Genomic DNA, 14,637 nt, shown 5'->3' with positions numbered 1-14,637 from the left:
TAACATTGTACAGGAGGCAGCAACGAAAACCATCCCAATGAAAAGGAAATGCAAGAAAGCAAAGTGGCTGTCCAACGAGGCCTTACAAATAGCGGAGGAGAGAAGGCAAGCAAAATGCGAGGGAGATAGTGAAAGATACAGGAAATTGAATGCAGATTTCCAAAGAATAGCAAGGAGAGACAAGAAGGCCTTCTTAAACGAGCAATGCAAACAAATAGAGGAAAACAACAGAATGGGAAGAACCAGAGATCTGTTCAAGAAAATTGGAGATATGAAAGGAACATTTCGTACAAAGATTACCATAATAAAGGACAAAAGTGGTAAGGACCTAACAGAAGCAGAAGACATCAAGAAGAGGTGGCAAGAATACACAGAGGAATTATACCAGAAAGATATGGATGTCTCGTACACCCCAGGTAGTGTGGTTGCTGACCTTGAGCCAGACATCCTGGAAAGTGAAGTCAAATGGGCCTTAGAAAGCACTGCAAATAACAAGGCCAGTGGAAGTGATGGTATTCCAGCTGAACTATTTAAAATTTTAAAAGATGATGCTGTTAAGGTGCTACACTCAATATGAAAGCAAATTTGGAAAACTCAGGAGTGGCCAGAAGATTGGAGAAGATCAGTCTACATCCCAATCCCAAAGAAGGGCAGTGCCAAAGAATGCTCCAACTACCGCACAATTGCACTCATTTCACACGCTAGCAAGGTTATGCTTAAAATTCTACAAGGAAGGCTCAAACAGTATGTGGATCGAGAACTCCCAGAAGTGCAAGCTGGATTTAGAAGAGGCAGAGGAACCAGAGACCAAATTGCAAACATGCGCTGGATTATGGAGAAAGCTAGAGAGTTCCAGAAAGACATCTACTTCTGCTTCATTGACTATGCAAAAGCCTTTGACCGTGTCGACCACAGCAAACTATGGCAAGTTCTTAAAGAAATGGGAGTGCCTGATCACCTCATCTGTCTCCTGAGAAATCTCTATGTGGGACAAGAAGCTACAGTTAGAACTGGATATGGAACAACTGATTGGTTCAAAATAGGGAAAGGAGTACGACAAGGCTGTATTTTATCTCCCTGCTTATTTAATTTATATGCAGAATACAACATGCGAAAGGTTGGGCTGGATGAATCCCAAGCTGGAATTAAGATTGCCGGAAGAAATATCAACAACCTCAGATATGCAGATGACACAACCTTGATGGCAGAAAGTGAGGAGGAATTAAAGAACCTTTTAATGAGGGTGAAAGAGGAGAGCGCAAAATATGGTCTGAGGCTCAACATCAAAAAAACGAAGATCATGGCCACTGGTCCCATCACCTCCTGGCAAATAGAAGGGGAAGAAATGGAGGCAGTGAGAGATTTTACTTTCTTGGGCTCCATGATCACTGCAGATGGTGACAGCAGCCACGAAATTAAAAGACGCCTGCTTCTTGGGAGAAGGGCAATGACAGGCCTAGACAGCATCTTGAGAAGTAGAGACGTCACCTTGCCAACAAAGGTCCGTATAGTTAAAGCCATGGTTTTCCCAGTAGTGATGTATGGAAGTGAGAGCTGGACCATAAAGAAGGCTGATCGCCGAAGAATTGATGCTTTTGAATTATGGTGCTGGAGGAGACTCTTGAGAGTCCCATGGACTGCAAGAAGATCAAACCTCCATTCTGAAGGAAATCAGCCCTGAGTGCTCACTGGAAGGACAGATCGTGAAGCTGAGGCTCCAGTACTTTGGCCACCTCATGAGAAGAGAAGACTCCCTGGAGAAGACACTGATGCTGGGAAAGATGGAGGGCACAAGGAGAAGGGGGCGACAGAGGACGAGATGGTTGGATAGTGTTTTCGAGGTTACCAGCATGAGTTTGACCAAACTGTGGGAGGTATTGGAGGACAGAGGTGCCTGGCGTGCTCTGGTCCATGGGGTCACGAAGAGTCAGACACGACTAAACGACTAAACAACAACAACAGCACCTTCATATTCCCAATAGCATCACAATGGTGGTGTAAAATTCACCCCAGATTAACAGTTGATTGAGAAAAGTATAGGAAATTGAGGAGATGTCTTAGCAAATCAAAGGAACTTTCAACCCTTCATATTCAGATGACTTTGGGGAGTTCCCATCTTTAATTTAATTGAGTCTACTAAAATTCTCCAAAAGATATTGAGACCTTTCATTTTTATGTTATAAAACAAGTCATTATTGTATTATGCCCAGGAGGCTAACAAGTAAATAGCAGTGCAATACCTTAAATACACTTACAGTATTTAGGACTCAATGGGAGTTCTGAGGAGAAGTAGATAGGATTGCACAGTAAAAGTATTTATCTGTAATTCACTTTTTATCCTCACAAATTTGGGACACTGAGCTCTGTTTTTATTGAAATCATTTCTCCTTGTAGCTTTAGTCTGAAGCACAATCCCCCCTGAAGCCCCCCGCCCCGCCAAAAAACACTCAATTACCATAGATGGTAATGTGGAGGCTTTCAGACGTTGTGGACTGCAGTTCCCATCAGTCCCAGCAAGCATAGCCAGTGGCCAGGAATTATGGGAGTTTTAGTCCAGCAATGTCAGGAAGGCGCCAGGTTGGGTATCCCTACTGTATCATGTGAGAGTCAAAACTTAAAAACAAAAGCCTATTGCCTGTCTCCAGCATATGTTGACTTCAAAGTAAGCCCCATTTATTTCAAAGCAAGTGATATCAAAGCAAGTATGCAGAGGGTAGCAGCTCTTCTATGATTTGTTTTTCTCTTCAGAATGCCAGAGGACAGGGGGGAGTAAATGTGGCAGGAGGGGATCTAAAATGCAGGATATAGCCTAAAGTAATATATTCAGGTTCATTTAATACAGAAGCAAAAGCTGGCAGTGAAACACAAAGAAAACCGAAACACAGGAAATTTTGTCTGAAACACTGTAAATGTTTCTAATCAGCCTCCAAACTCAAGCCAAATGTTAACTATTTATGGGAACAGCTTCCATCTCATAAATTGGAATCAGGCACTGACTCTGGCAGCGTTTAGCGAATGTCTAAAGCAAAGAGTTTCGGCGGAGTGGGGGCTTCTCCCTCCTTTTTTGCCTAGTGGAACTGTACTGCAAAAATAATAATATAATAATTAGATTAGTTTGTGGAGCGCTTTCCCATTTATGACATGTGGTTACCTCCATCACGCTGACAAGGCAATTCAATAATAATAATAAAAACCCTGCAAGGCAGCTTCCTTATACCACAAAGATCTGTTGAGGGAATTTAGAACACATTTCTGTTGCATTTTAATAGGATTTAACTGGTGGAAACACAGTAGAGAAGCCAAGATGAAATGGCAAGAGCTGTCCTTGGAGAACCATCGGCAAATGAGCTGGAGACTGTTGACGGTCCATGGAATACGAATTGCCAACCCCTCAGGAAGAAACATTTTGCCAAGTTACGAACAACTACGCTTCCCATTACAAATACATTCTCTTTATTCGCATTTTGGAAAAGTCGCATCTGATTTAATATGTTAACAGAGAAGGCATGCTTCCCTATACAGTGATACCTCTGGTTACGTACTTAATTCGTTCCGGAGGTCCGTTCTTAACCTGAAACTGTTCTTAACCTGAAGCACCACTTTAGCTAATGGGGCCTCCTGCTGCTGCCGCACAATTTCTGTTCTCATCCTGAAGCAAAGTTCTTAACCCGAGGTACTATTTCTGGGTTAGCGGAGTTTGTAACATGAAGCTTATGTAACCTGAGGTACCACTGTAGTTTGGTCTTAGCCTCAAGTCTAGTCCCAGCCTCAAGATTCTCCCCAGGCTCCAGACCTTCTCTTTCCAGGTGACATCCCTAACCAGTTCCAATCTGCGTCCACCTCAAGTGCTGTTACATGGCTGGAATGTGTTAATGCCTCTTGCTTGGGAGTTGTAGTTCAACAACAGCTGTAGGCCCAAAGGGTTCTCCACACACGTACTAGGCCAGAGTCTCCCAAACTTGGGTCTCCAGCTGTTTTTTGGGACTACAGCACCTATCATCCCTAGCTAGCAGGACCAGTGGTCAGGGATGATGGGGATTGTAGTCCAAAAACAGATGTAGACCCAAGTTTGGGAAACCCTGTACTAGGCCATCTCAATTACATAGCTTCAAAACAAGCAAGAACATAACAAAGGCCATTGCAGAACATAAATATTGAGGCTGAGTTTTGCTCTAATTTAGTAGGCCAGATGGCTTCTACAAACATCAGAAGCCTCCTGCTGCTTTTTGGACCAGTGTACAGACCAATATAATGTTGCATGCCACCCCAATCTCCGAGCAGGGCAAGATTCCAGGCGCTTACCCAAGGTTTGGTTCCCTTCGGAATGAGGCACAGTGGAGACGCTGGTGTCTTTATGATATATGGTTTATTTTACACCTATATACAACCTAAGCCTACGATGGAGGGGCTCACAGCATTAAAACCCCAAGAGGGTCTTCTCCCATAGCCACAGCCTTGGATCCCAACAAAAATTGGGCATAGCATGTGTCTCTTGGCCGCTTCTAGCTTGCACACACAACTCCCAACTCTGGCCTTTGTCTTTCTCACCACCAGTGAATTGAATGACTGAGGGGGGTGCACCCATTTGCTAGCTGGCACAGAGGCATTTCGTTCATTACCGTAATGGCCCATACTTAAGAGGACCATTACCTCACCAGGCAGGAAGCTAGCCTGGCCATTCCAGGAATGGAATCCACACTGGATCCAGGACTTTGAAAGGGCTCAGACATGCAGCCTACCCTTGCCCCACTCCTAACAATGTTATATTTAGGGCTGTAAAGTAGACATCACTTGCCTTCCAGCCTTTTACAGTTGCGGCTCACTAAAATGCACCACACCATTATATGAAAGCTTGTAAAATGACTATAACCGCTTAGAGCACATTTTTAAAACAACCACCATGGTTGGAACGTTTTAGTGCAGAGCAGATGTGGGGAACCCAACCTCCTCCCCCCCCAGCACCCTGGATTCTTAATCTAGCCATACGTACCCTTCCCACTATTTCACATGCTGCTTCTCTGTTCCATAGAAATATAGCCATGTTTGATTTGTGTGTGCAGGGCGTGTAAATGTTTGGACTAGTCCACTGCCAATATGCAGACCCCAGCCACATTTCCCCTAGGCAGGCATGGCCAAACTTGGCCCTCCAGATGTTTTGGGACTACAATTCCCATCATCCTTGACCACTGGTCCTGTTAGCTAGGGATGATGGGAGTTGTAGTCCCAAAACATCTGGAGGGCCAAGTTTGGCCGTGCCTGCCCCAGCGCTTTTGGTCTTCAGGCAGCCTAATATGAGAAATGTGGCCACAGGCCTTACTGAAGCATGCTCAAGGTGAGTGACAAAATGTATTTAAAGTATATTTTCCTACACCTCTAAATTGGCAGCCCATTACTATTAATAATGTGGATTCGGGTGTGTGTGTGTGTGTGCTGATATAGGATCTATCCACTGTTGACTGGAACGAGTGAAAAAATAGTATTTCCCCCCTCCCCCCAAAACTGACACACTGAACAAAACCACCCAAACTTCAACACCAGCCTCTACCTAATCTTCAGCTCCAGGGGACAGAATAGCACGTACACATGAAGCCAGCAGACAAGTCCTGCAAGGGCCCAGAAGCGGTAACCATGGCTACAAACTCACATATAGACATTGGAGCGGTTGTGGCACAGGCCCCAGGCTCCTTAGAATGATGTACATCAAAGAGTCAGCCAAAGCTCCCTCTTCTCTTCTCTTTCCCACTTCCCTGGCAGACTACCAGCACCAGAGAGAACCTCACATAGAACATTAAATGCTGCTTCCAAGCTCCAGCGAATGGAGGTGTCTGGAAGGACTCAGAGGCCAGGAGGAAAGGGATACACAGATATTCATAAACACACACACACACACCCTTTCACAAAACATTAGGGCAACATAAAAACATTTGAACACAAAACAATCAATCATACCTACATTAAAACCAGCATTTTATTATTTTTTTTAAAAAAGAGCAATATTAAAACATCACATCCATGCAAAAAGGCCACAGATAGTTAAAAGCCTGAGGCCTCGTGAAAAAGGCTTAGTTTCAGTAGTCTTGACATGAGGACTAGGGTCTTTGCACCAGCCTTTGCATTTAAGCCCACGGGCGTGCCTCTACAATTTGCCGTTCCTTTCTTTAAAACCATGTGACTGGAACTATTTGTACACATTTGTATGTATTTATAAGACAGCCACAGGCATGCTGAAAAGCAGGAACTGCCTCAGCATACCAGAGTCCTTTTTTTTTGCGGGCAGCTGTGAAGAATAAAAAAAGAAAGCAACCCCTTTTCTTCCCATGTTACAATCTCCACCCATGCTGCTATTTTAGACAAAGGTGTACCCAACCTGGGAGAGACAACCAGAAAATACTCATATCTGGTGTTGTCTGCCAACCCACCCCCTCTTATTTGCTGTATTAATATATTACATTTCTAAAAGGTTTTTTTTAATTAGCTCTTAGCAGAGATTTGAAGGATTAACCCTGTTTGAAACTAACCTACTTAGTCTGTGAGAAATGTCCAAAAAAAATGTAATTAATATGGATTAACTAGGCATAATAACTAAATACTTTTTACAGAGAGGGAGAGAGAGAAAAAACATAGATAATTTTGTATTTGTAATATTATTTTAATGCTGCAGAATGATTTGAGGCCAAGGAAAGTACACAGAAAGAGCAATTCAGAGCCTAAGAAGGTAAGAACTGCCTTGCTAGATTAGGGTCTCATCCACTCCTTACATTTAAAGAACATGGCCTCATCCAAATAACCATGGGAACTGTAATTTGTTATGGGTCCTAGGAGTTGTGAGGGGTAAGCCAGAGCCAGTATCACATACCCTTCCAACATTCCTCAGGTGAAAATAAAGACATTTCTCACTCCCCCCCCTCAACTGACCCTCCTCAACTCCCCCCCCCCATAAATGCATGTGTGGATGTGACCTAGAACAAAGCCATATCCAATCCAGAGATGAATCTCCTGCATCAGTTAGCCAGGTGTCATGGAAAGGATGCTCCTAGCAAAGGCATGATGGTCCTCGGCTTTCCATTTTGCTTGTTTATTACCAACATCTTGCAATGATTTTCTTTGACTGCTGGGGTATCATCTTAAGGAAAATGGGGGCCGCCAGCTTTCCTGTTGCATTTCAAACCACATGAACGTAGAGGAGCAGGTGGCTGAAACTGGGAATACCGTTTAGGAGAATGGAGGGAAGAAAGAGCCAGAATTAGGGTGGCGAAAGAGAACAGGGCTCCTGCACCTTTAATAGTCCAGCAAAAGAGGGATTTCCAGCAGGTGTTGCTTGATTAAAGGTGCAGGAGTGCCTTTTGCATATTATCTCCTGGGTTTGGGAATTCTGGTACTGGGTATAAGGATTTCACCAAAAGGACTTGCAGGTAACATTTGCCTTTAGCCTCTGAGGGGACAAGTTGAAACAAACTTTGCAACTAAAACCTTTTCCTTCTGTGGTCGTAGAGTAGTCGTGATGCTGTTGTTGCTGCTGCTGCTGATGTATCGGGTGTGTTCAAACGCTGCATTGACTGTAATTAGCTTCAGGGAGACCTAATTAGTTAATTTAAAGGGGCATGTTTGCAGATTATATGGTGCTGGATGAAAAGCAGACTGTCTAGTTTCTGGCCTTTTTTTCTTTTTCTTTTTGCTCATCACACACCACTTCACTCAAAACTATAATTTCCCCTGACAAACTGGCAAATGGCTTCAGTCATAATGAGCTGAAGCTTACAGGCTGGATGAGATTAGGGAAATGTAGAAATGGCTTCAGCAAGGGAGTGGGGCACCTGAAATAGTCAGCAAATGACAGATTAGAAACACTTTCATTATATCACTATGGGTTAGTGGGGGAACAGGGATCACCCCAGATCCCTGGGTGCCAGATTTCCCCTTCTTAAGTTCAGGGGTCCTGGGGTTTAATCAGAGCTGAGAGGCTGAGCATCTAGAAGGCTCTTCATAAAGATATGGATGCTTAAATTTATGTTCCTCTTCTCCTCTGCCATGAAACCCAAGGCAGCATACATGCGGTTCCCATGTGGTCATTGACCCAGGCACTGACCACCAGCCCAAATCTGCTTAGTGTCAGCAAAATGGTGCTTTCAGACTACACCCTGGTAAATGGTGTGCAGTCATAATCCTGACCTGCTTTAAGATGCTCCTGATCTTTCTGCATCACTACCTGTAGACAACGTTCTTCATGTTCTTCTTTATCCAGCAATGCCTTTCTGTATCTTGGAGTGCTCCTTTTAATGACTTCCCGTACAGATGCACTTCCTCCTCCCAAGGTTATCTGGACTTCCTGTCAGGGGCTTCCCAGAAACATCTGTCTGTCCATTGTTTTGGAACAGGATGGTGTGTTTTACTCTCGGACTGATCCAGCAAGGTTGTCTTCTTAAGACCTGCACTTTGGGGTAGTGTAAGCACTGCGTCTGTTACTGGGGGAAGACTGTAGCTCAGTGGGAGAGAGTTCTTGTGTGTATGTATGGAAATCCCCAGGTTCATCCTGCAACATCTCTGTGTAGGACTGGGAGTGTTCCTTGCCTGGAACCCTGGAGAACCACTGCTAAACAGTGTATACAAAAACGAGCTAGACAGACCAATGGTTCTGTGTATGTTCCTATGAGAAATTGAGTGACCTTGGAGCATAAACTGGAGAATAGGACAAGGAGAGGTAGGGGCTTCCTTCCCTTGCATAAATGTATGAGAGATTTGGAAACAGCCTTTGGCTTTTGGGAACTGTAGCTTACCCCTCACAAAGCTATAATTCCCAGCACCCTTAATAAACTACAGTTACTAGGATGCTTTGGGGAAAGCTAGGTGCTTTAAATATACACTTCACTCCTCCTCAAGCCTGTTGTCTTTGTCCATGGAGTTTTCTTGGCAGGGATACTGGAGTGGCTTGCCGGTTCCTTCTCCAGGTGGATCACGTTTGGTCAAAACTCTCCACTATGACCTGTCTATCTTGGGTGCCCTGCTCAGCATAGTTCATAACTTCTCTGAGTTATTCAAGCCCCTTCGCCACGGCAAGGCAGTGGTCCATGAAGGGGATCTCGAAGCTACCAGCATGAGTTTGACCAAACTGCAGGAGGCAGTGGAAGACAGGAGTGCCTGGCGTGCTCTGGTCCATGGGGTCATGAAGAGTCGGACATGACTAAAAGACTAAATAACCTCCTCAAGCTCTTTAGCTCAGGGGGGCACAGCAGCTAAGCCAAGCCTTGATTTAGAGCAGTGTTTCCCAAACATGGCCCGCCAGCTGTTTTTGGACTACAATTCCCATCATCCCTGACCACTGGCCTGCTAGCTAGGGATGATGGGAGTTGTAGTCCAACAACAGCTGGAGACCCAAGTTTAGACACTGGTTTAGAGTGTCATCCAAACCTGGGATCATGGTTAAGGTCTCTCTCCTCCTTCAGCATGATCTGTAGTCAATGCTTTCCATATGGTTACAGCTCATAGTTAGGGGAATACCCTAATCAGGATTCTGAATTCAGGTAATATGCCAAGCCAAACCTTGGCTTACTTGTTATGCACTGAGAAGCAAAACAGCCACAAACTCCTCTCCAGGAGCCAACATATTCACAAACCATACTTTGGTTTTCATGAGATGCGAACAAGGTCAATTCTGAACAACTAGAAAAAATCCTATCATGTGTCACATTGGAGCAACTTTTTGAAATAAGGAGACCCAATGTGGAGTGCTTTAATCCTAAAAACAGGTCATATAGAACAGTTGTAATAATCACACTTGCACTATTGTTAGCATTACTGTTAAACTCTTCTAAATAAGCTTGCATTCGTTAGTATACGAGTGGTTCTGCAGCGTGTAAGGACATGTGCAAATATGTTGCCAGATCTTTGTAACTTTCTGCAGCGAACAGTGGTCTTCACCTTGGAAGACACTGTCTGCAGCTTTCTCAATTATCACCCATTGAAACCATTTCATTTAACAAACATTCTTAGTAACTCTGGGTTAGATCATCAAAATGCCTCTGCTGGATAGACTCCCAGGTTTGGAGCGTTTGTCTAATTTACTCACCACAATCAGAGTGATGTCAAATAATAATAATTGTGCCTTGGCAGGGTGATGTAATGGCCCTGTAAATACATACTGGAGCAAACTTTTCCAAGTTAATTGGAGATTTCTGCCAGGGCCATTGTAACTAAAAACATAGTGGTCAATGCCACGGGACACTTGACAATATTATTTAACGGTGGTTTCCCGTCACTTGTGATCTCATCTGTCCTGAGGAACCACAATCCACCCAATGGGGATCTGATCATTTGGATTCAGGTGCTACAAGCTGTTGAAGTTTTAGTTTTTATCTCTCTCCCACCCCCCCACCCCCCACATGCATGCGACTCTAATTTAGACAAGACAGGATTAAGGTGACATCAGTTTCCAGTCAGCCAAGGAAACGTTCATTGTATCAAGGCATAACCGGCCATATGTTGTTTCATCAGCAAACTGTATTGTGGGCCCATTTCTCAAAGAGGCTAGGGATAAGCTCTGGGATAAGCGGATTCCGGAGCTTATGAATTCAAATAAACTTTGACGCTGGGCAGCTTTTAAAAGACGAGGCAGAGGTGAGAGAGGGTGTGTGAAAATCGCATTGTGGGGGGGAAAGGAGAAGAATGAAGTAGCGCGGTAGGCTGTTTTCGTTTGATCTCATTAACCCTCTCTAGTCCACCTAGGGATTAAGGCAGGCATAGCTAACATAGTGCCCTCTGGAAGTTGAGATCCCATCAGTCCCATCCATGATGACCAACTGTCAAGGAGGATGGGAGTTGTAGTCTGGTAACATCTAGAGGGCAACAAGAAGGTGGAGCAGACTGGGAGGCGGAGGTGTCAGCAGAAGTGGTGACAGGGTTTAGTGAGCAGGAAGAGGCTGTGGCAGAGAGCAGTTCAGACTCGAGTCTGAAGGGGAGGGTGGCCAAGAGGCAGAGCGAAGATAGGCTTCTTGAAAATCCAGGGAACCCGCCCCCCTCCTGCTGCAATCAGATCTCCCCATCCCCTGGTCTCCTAGAACTTGCAGATAAATGAAAAAGGCAGAGCAGGCGGGGGTTGGGCACTGACACAGCCTGAGACTGCACAAGAAAGACCCTGGAGAGAAGGATTCCTAGCGGGCACTGGGAAGGTGGGGGCCTTCAGTCCTCTCAACTGCTTCATCGGGGCATGAAAGAGTTGCTGAGACCACTAGGCCAAGAGCTGTGGTTGGTTTCCTTGAATAAAGAGTTGGATTTCCCTAACTTTGGTTGATTTATTGTTGCTGACCTGTGCCTGACTCCAGCCCTGATACCGCAGCTCCCTTGACCAAAGCAGGCAGCTGCAGCCGCGGCTATGCATGTGGAAGGGGCATTGATAATCATCAGAAGAGGGAGGGAGGGAGGGAGATGGGTGCTGCCCATGGCTTCCCCCACCTGCAGCTCCTCTGGTTATTGTTCAAGGCACCCCAGTTGAGAACCACTGACCTAAAGAATCTGTAAAATAACTTTTGAAGCAGTTACAAGAGAGACGTGAAAACCAGGTTTTGACTGTGGTAGTAACTTACTAATTGTTAAGGAATTATATGGGATAAAATATGCTTACTTGAGATTTCACTTGAAAGCAATACATTAGTGGGGAATATGTTTCAGATATGCAGCGTGTTAGTGGTTTTGGTATGTTATAATTAGGCCTTGAGGGGCTGTATATTTAATTTCTGTAATAGCTTGATATTGGATTGATGAAACATCGAGCTAAATCTGTAAAAGCGGCAAATGTCGACTGTCTTGGATGGATGGGTAGAAGCGTCCAAGTGGTGACACTTTTAACTTTGAATCACCTTGTGAAATTAGCAGCAGCTCTGGCTATTGGGACAGAAACTAACCACCAGGTGGCACTCTGTACTTAAACACAGAGCAAATGGGTTGCTACCAACAATTTGGTATCCATGCTTAAAAACAGACTTTTCGGTTTGCAAGGCTGCCATCTACCACATTGGGCCATTGCCACATAGATATCACAACTGTCGTCAAACAAATCCAATATTAATGTAATGAATGAGTGTGTGTGTGTGTGTGTGCTTAAAATTCACCCAATATTGTATATAAAACACCACCAAGTAAGCAAAGAAATTTGTTTCCAGGTAGAAGTGTGTAAGGTTACAGCCTGACTTGGGTTGTGTATAGACATGTACAGGGTTGGGGTGCATGTCTTGCCTGTGTTTATGCTCTTGGGCTGCATCTGTGTGCTCAGTTCTGTTGAAATGACCAAGATGATTTCTTTTTCCTGGTTTAATGTATTCCAGAGCCAGAGTGCCTTAGACAGGCTTGGTGGCAGCAGTTTAGCTTCTGTTAAGTGTCAAATGTCCTGGGTCAGATTTTTTAAACATGTTTTTTTAGCTTTATTTTGTGGGAGGGGTGCTGCAGAGTGGTGTGTTGTCCAGCATGTGCCTCTGGGCAAATTAAGATGGTGGGTGAATGAGTGCAACCCATACTGTGCTTTGTGGTGCCCAAATATCAACAAAGTTTCCTGAAAACAAAAAGTAAGTTTGCAATGGCAGCGGGGCAGAGAGATCTGGCACCTGGCACAAAAGTTCCAGGTAGTAACGAGACAACTGAAAATGTGATGTTCGCCCAAGCTTTCGCCCACATGTAATTCTCTCCAATGAAGGAGAGACCACAACCTCCCAAGGCAGTCCTCTCCCCTTAATCTAGAACAGGCTTCCTCAACCTCGGCCCTCTAGATGTTTTGAGACTACAATTCCCATCATCCCTGACCACTGGTCCTGCTAGCTAGGGATCATGGGAGTTGTAGGCCAAAAACATCTGGAGGGCCAAGGTTGAGGAAGCCTGATCTAGAAGGTAAATTGATACTGGACATTGTGTTCCCCTTAGTAAATGAACACTTCAAGCTCCCTTCCATCCAAACAGCTATTTTGTTTTTGCAATAAGCATGTGTGTTTTTTTATGTCTGGAAAAAACAGTTGTTTCCTAATTTTCTTTGCAAGTATGGGTGAGATCTGTTGACCTCTGCACATTGTGAGCAGCTACCAAGAGTCCTTTTCCCTTCAAAAACAGGGCAGTTGCTCAAAATAAAACTATTACAGCATTAGACTGTAAAAACAACTTGTCCTTATCTCACCCTTGTGCTTACAACACTGCTATCAGAGAGCTTGATGTAGCGCAGTGCAGGATGACCATCACAATAGAAGAATGTCAGTCACCAATGGGTAGGCCACACACACACATACAAAGGGGCCTGATTGTCAGGATTATTTTATTTTTATTTTTACTCCTCCCTTTCAAATAAAAATTACCCATGGTGGCTTCCACAAGATTCATCAAAAGGAATAGATACAGGAATGTAAGCTAAAGAGAGAGACTTGTTCTGACATCCTTTACCTTTTCTGACAGAAGTGTCTCTCTGGGAGTTTTTCTCCTCCTCAGGCAACAGTCCACAAACTTCACAAATAGTGTTTCCATGGGGGAAGCTGCTGCTTTTATGTTGGCTTCTTCTTTTTTCAGCTGGAACTCACCAGAACTCGGTTCTGGAACTTCTCAGGTGGGCGTCTGAGGTGTTCATGGTGAGTTCCGACACCTCTTTTTCTAGAAAAATAGCACTGGTTGACAGTACATGCAGCCTGAGCTGTAAACCAAGGAGGAATAGGGCTAGCCCAATTTTGCTGCCCTCCCTTCCCAGATCAAGGCACATTGTACCCACGGCTGGCCAAGCTATTTTGACACCTGAGGCAGTATATCTCGCAAATTCCTCTTCCCTTCTGTGGCAGTCAATAATAATAATAATAATAATAATAATAATAATAATAATATAAATAAATAAATAAATAAATAAATAAATAAAGCAAGCAGCAATTTTCTGCCATTTAGGACATCCTAAATCAGCTACCTGAGGCAACTGCTTTACTCTGTCTAATGGTAGGGCCTGCCCTAAGGGTAATACCTTTCAGTTTGTCTGATAGCCGTAAGAGCTGGAATTTCTGGGGAGGCGCATTATTGTCTTCTGTCAAAAAGTCATCTACCTTCAGCATGGAACAATCTCACCCTCTGATTTTACAAGTTCTGATATTGCTTTTAAATTCTATCGTCATTGTGTATGGCATGTTTGTGTTTTAGTATTGTTCTTCGCCACCGCTGTGGAAAGGCAGAATATAATTCTGAATGACGTAGAAATAAGCCAGTAAATCTTGCCAGCTGCCTTTTGAAAAAGTTCACCAAAGTTCTCCGGTACATCGGATTTGAGCATGTCAGAGGGAAGGGAGGGGAAGAGGCGAAACGTAAGAGTCAACCATCTGTTACATTCTTGTGCATATAATAATCAGGCATATCATGGGAGTGGCACATTTCTGCATTCCGCCTAGAGAATGCCTCACAGCTTCCCCACTGCAGATACATTTCTGGAATCTATCCTTTCAGAGCTGTTGCTAAATTGCTTGAACAACAGTCTTCCCTTCAGTTGCCTCACAAAAAGTTATTGATGGCTTCTCGGTTGGGAAACTGAACGTCGTAAATGTTTGGAGGCAATTCCTGAATATCATTCTCTTTGATATCATTCAGGGGACCTGAATGCTGCTGTTAGGCAGCGAGACCCTGGAAAGGGTGTCCAAGGTG

The sequence above is a fragment of the Podarcis raffonei genome, chromosome 1, assembly GCF_027172205.1.
Source record: "Podarcis raffonei isolate rPodRaf1 chromosome 1, rPodRaf1.pri, whole genome shotgun sequence".
Lineage (NCBI taxonomy): Eukaryota > Metazoa > Chordata > Lepidosauria > Squamata > Lacertidae > Podarcis > Podarcis raffonei.
The sequence above is the reverse complement of the archived record's forward strand: the minus strand, read 5'-3'. Positions refer to the sequence as shown.